Source organism: Ostrea edulis, chromosome 5, assembly GCF_947568905.1.
Source record: "Ostrea edulis chromosome 5, xbOstEdul1.1, whole genome shotgun sequence".
NCBI classification, from domain to species: Eukaryota; Metazoa; Mollusca; class Bivalvia; order Ostreida; family Ostreidae; genus Ostrea; species Ostrea edulis.
The window spans coordinates 82,743,727-82,749,365 of NC_079168.1; positions in this window are offsets into that span (position 1 = coordinate 82,743,727).

The window sequence follows — 5,639 nt, forward strand, 5'->3', positions numbered from 1 at the left end:
TTACAGACTTATCTAACAATAACTAATTGTCCCAGCGTCTTAGAAAACGATAAAAAACAAAGCCATGCAATCCTCCTCGCCCGCCATTTTAATGATGGTTGACAAAATTATGTGGATTGATTATGGATTAATGCGGGAATTGGAAGGGGATGTTGGAAATATTTTAAAGATATGATATTCATGTGTGAAATTGTTCAGCTGCACGTAAATCATGGTTCTGGAACAAGATCACTATGCCCTGATAGAATATGTACCTTATTTGAGTTTTCCTATGACGTCAAACTGTTTATTCCAGAAATCATCTGTGCGAAATATTAAGGACGATTAACACATAGCCATAATGGCTGATTTCCTTATTTGTGTGTAATACTAATCCCATCATAGAGGGACGCGAGATCCTTGTCGTGGGTCACCGTAGATGGTTTAATCGACATACACCGTATTCGTTCTTCTAATGCATGTTTAGACAGGCCCACGGTGTGGATGGAATTCATGAAGAGGACGCCAAACTACTTTCAGAGACATTGGAATCACACAAGTGAAGTTTTTGCACTCTGTTTTAAACTAATTTGAATGTCGCTTAATTATTAAAAGACTACTTGATTAGATAAATAAACCGACATCTGTTTGTGGGGTATATTGATTTATACGCTGAAATCAAACCGCTGTTTATTTGCTTCATATCGAGTGTCTAAATACCCTTCTTACTAAAGTGCAAAATCCAACGTAATTAGTCCAAACTTTCTTTTCAAAAGGAAATGAGTGACTTACATCAAATATTTCACCAATACATATTAGTGAATCTTATAAATATATATACAATTGCTAAATGTATCGATCAATTTCTCTTGTTTATTATGGGTACACGATACCCGAAGCTGGTGACGTCACTACATAAGTGGAAGTACATGTAATATCGAAAGGGACGCCAAAACAAGAACCCGACAAAACAGGCGAAAATGTAGACATGCATGGTAACGTTGTCAGTTTAATATAGAATTTTCCATTATATTACAGCTGCTATTGAAGATAAAAAATAACAGTGGTCATGTTCGTAATTGGCACATTCTCAAATATCAGATTTAGTATTTTGGCGAATTTTCTTGACAGGGCAGATTTGTGCTCTTAGTCCTATCGTCCCTCGTTATATAGAGAATTCTTGTTCTGTTAACCAAACTCTTATAAACCAACCGTGATCTCTTAGTAATGACGTGCTTAGCAAATAAAAATATGTTTTGTGGAATGTAAGCGCTTTGGCAATAGATATACAATTCTTGTTACATTTAGTGCAATGGTGGGAGAGTTTTGGACCTACTGTTTACAGTGGCGGATTTAGGATTTCAATTTTCAAACTTGACGTAATTCGTGGTATCTTGTTTAGAAAAATGTACAAAACAATGTAAGAAGCAATAATTTCTTCCACTCCCGGAGAAATAAATGACAATTTCTTGAATTACTTTATTGGGAGAACTTAATTTTTTTCAAAAACCCTTAAAATTTGCGTCATTTCATTAATTTCACCTCATAAAAATTGATAGAAAATAGTACAAAAGACTAAATAGGAGATATATTTCAAGCCCTATAAAATCTGTAAAATCCAAGAGCTTCCAGGGGCTTCGCCCCCTGGGCCCCCACCAGGGCTTCGCCCCCCACACCCCTGCCTCATAAAATGGCGCCCCCGTAACCGCAAATCCTGGATCCGCCCCTGGTTTAACGAGTTCGTTATTGAGCGGAAAACAGGATATTAGGGCGGATTTGATTTACCGGGTAACGCATTTTCATCCAAAGTATTTACAAATATTTCGCGATTACTCTATATTTCCGCCAGAGGTGCAAAAATGATGCATGGTTAACTGCAATATGTTAACAGTAACCTGACGAGACCTGATTCTATACTTGGAGGGGTTGGGTTCGGAAATGATGTTCTTAGATGTCATCTATTCTCTTTAGAGAAGTCGAGAGGCATAGCCTTCATCGACTTCTCTTCGCAAGCATTCATATTTTGATTCTGGAAAACGTGTAAATGCCGGAGTCGGTGACGGTTTATGCTTCGACTGACATTTCGACTCAGATGTGCCTGGATTTATGCAATAGACAAGTTGTTTTCAAACATTTAGCAGTAATGCACAAAACTGTTACAAGGGAACTAACACTTACTTGCTTTTAATCCATTTTCAACATGTCCCCTGTCCCGGGTTTACGTTAACTGGTCTTGGGAGCTGTCACAATAGGGGACCAGTTAAGAGAAAAGCAGGCTGACGTAATCAAAGTTGTGATTTAAACCCGGGACAGGGGCATGTTGAAAATGGATTAAAAGCAAGTAAGTTTTGGTTTCCTTGTGACGGTTTTGTGCATTGCTGTTAAATGTTTGAAAACAACTTGTCTGTTTCGTAAATCCAGGCACATCTGAGTCGAAACGTCGGTCGAAGCATAAACCGTCACCGACTCCGACATTTACACGTTTTCCAGAATCAAAACATGAATGCTTGCGAAGAGAAGTCGATGAAGGCTATGCCTCTCGCTTCTCTAAAGAGAATAAGATGTCATCTTACGTTTTCCCTGTACTTTTGTAGCAATCTAAAAAGCCCTGTCTAGACATGTGTATACAAAACAATGAAATACTATATAGGAACTTTTATACCGCCATCGTTCGTCAATTAAAGGTCACCGAAAACAGTCGTCTGTCAGACGGCACATTACTACAGCGAGATGTCTTGTAAGGAAACCATTTCTTAACTACCACAATATCCGATGCCAAAATCCATTTCTACGAGTAGCCAAATGAAAACCCAGAAACTGTCATCAAAAGATTTAGCAAGCATGTGGAATCTGCACCTTAAAACTGTTACCTGCACATTTTGCCACTCTTCAAAAGGATAGGAGAAATGGAATACAACAGAAAAGTAGATGCAGTAAACAAACACTTGAAAGACGTGTGTGAAAATAGAAAACAAAGTCGCACTTACTTTGTAGGGGAAAATAAGATCCTGATCATGGAGGAAACTATATGTCTTGAACTTTACTGGAGAGTCATGCATGTTTGTGCTAAGGTTTACATAATCAATGTTAATTTTTTCTATAAATAATATTATACAAGGCCCTAGGTATTGTTAGACATTATATTGTGTGCATAACACCCATACGTGTAAACATAAATAGATGATAAGTCTAGTCAGTCAAGAGAGTTTATGCAATCAAGTACAACATGCTTAACATTGCATACTGGAATATACATAGTTTTAGTAAATCAAAATTTGATGATAATGTGAATTTTTTAGTTCTTTGTATCACAAGTATGATGTTATTTGTTTTTCTGAAACCATGCAGGATTCACCACATAATCTTCCAGGATTTGCTACCCCATTTATACTCAATGCTAAAAAGACTAGAAAGAGAGGCAGAAAATCTGGAGGGCTTATGATATTTGTGAAAAAAAATATTTACAAACACTTTACAAAAGTAAAGGAATCTGATAACTCCATTTGGATAAAAGTAGAAAATGTTAAATTTTCAGACTGTAGATCACGGGCTATATATTTATGCTTTTGCTATGTGAAACCATACAAATCAAAAGACTTGTCTGAAAATGTGTTTTCTCAAATTACTACTGAAGTTTCCTACTTTCAGTCTCTTGGAGAAGTATTAATAAGTGGCGACTTCAATGCACGCACAGGGGACCTACCTGATTTTATTTCATATGATTCTGTAACAGAAACATTTTCTGATTGCCCCCTACCTCCAGATTATTCACCTGATTCTACGTTACCACACAATAACACTGATAATCATACCAATCTACATGGTGAACTCTTAACTACTCTTTGTAAAACCTTAAAACTTAGAATTCTTAATGGAAAATTCCTGGGTGATTCTCTTGGTTATTGTACATTTTATAATTTTAATGGTTCTAGTTGTATAGACTATATGTTGGCTACCAGTCATGTTTTACATAATGTGATGTATTTTAGTGTTTTACCACCTACATAATTGTCAGATCATAGTATTATATGTACTAGGCTCAAATGTTGTCCCTTTGATTATCCACTTATATGTGAACCAAAGATTATATGCAGATCTTGTCCTTTGAAAGGACAATATATTTGGTCTGATCAATGTAAACTTGCTTATCAAACAGCTTTAGTTGATGTAGAGAGCACTAACTAACTGCCTAGTTGAACTTGAAAACAACATTAGTAAGAAAAACATCAGTATTGATGAAATTAACAATAAATTAACTCATATATATGTAACAGCTGCATCTAAAACTCTTCTTTTTAAACCACCAATAAATAAGCATAAGAAAAACAAACCTTAACCAAAACCATGGATGTCTAATGATATAACTCAATTAAGGAGGGAGGTCCAAAGACTTGGAAGAAGAGTGCAGAGCAAACCAAAAGACTGTAATCTTCTACATGCTTTCAAAAATGCCAAACGACAATTTAACATTATGAGAAAGAAATCAAAACATGAATTTTATAAAACAATCACTGACAAAATTGATAACTTGAATCAGAATAACTCAAAAGATTTCTGGAAAATTTCAAAGAAAAATAAAATGCACTTTAACTCCAATTCTTCTTCCCCAAGTCTTCACATGCTGTGGATCATTATAAAAACTTATTATGCTCCAAGGGAAATAATGCCTATGAAGATGTAGTTGACTCTGATATACAAAACCTTAATCCCCTTCATTATCCTTTTACATACAGTGAAGTTAAACTTGGTATTAAAAATTTAAAATGTGGCAAATCACCAGGACAAGACTTGATACTCAATGAATTTATTAAAAGTAGTTCAAATATACTTTTATGTGTAATAACAAAACTTTTTAATAAAATTCTTCTTTCTGGAGAAATACCCGAAGACTGGAATCTAGTACAAATATCTTCCATTTATAAACCTGGGGACCCATGCAACCCAACCAACTATAGAGGATTAAGTGTTACTAGCTGTATGGGTAAACTTTTTAATGGGCTTCTACAGTACCGCCCAAACTCATACTTAGAAACAAATAAACTACTTAGTAACTACCAATTTGGATTCAGGAGGAATCATCGCACTACGGATAACATATTTATCTTAAAAACTCTTATTAACAAATATTTAAAACACAAGAAACAAAACATATATGCATGTTTTGTTGATTTCACCAAAGCTTTTGATACAATTGATAGAACTTCTTTGTTAACCAAACTGTACAAAAAAGGTGTAGGTGGGAAATTTTACAATCTATAAAACACATATATTCAAACACTAAATATTGCTGCAAAGACGAATCTAGATATAGTGAACCAGTTGTGGCTACGCGTGGGGTTAAGCAAGGCGATAACCTTTCCCCTACTTTCTTTAATATATTTATTGACGATTTCTACTTACAACTTATGAATTTTAATACAAACCCACCTACACTTCAAAATGTTGAAGTTGGTCATTTATTCTTTGCAGATGACTTAATTTTCCTCTCAACTACAAAAGAAGGCCTTCAAACTTCGATAGACTGTCTTTCAGAATATTGCATAAAGGAAAAATGAACTGTTAACCTTAATAAAACTAATGCATTGATTTTCTCAAATAAGAAAATTGACACAGCCCAACACTATTTTTATTATAATCACTCAATAATTCATCTTACACAT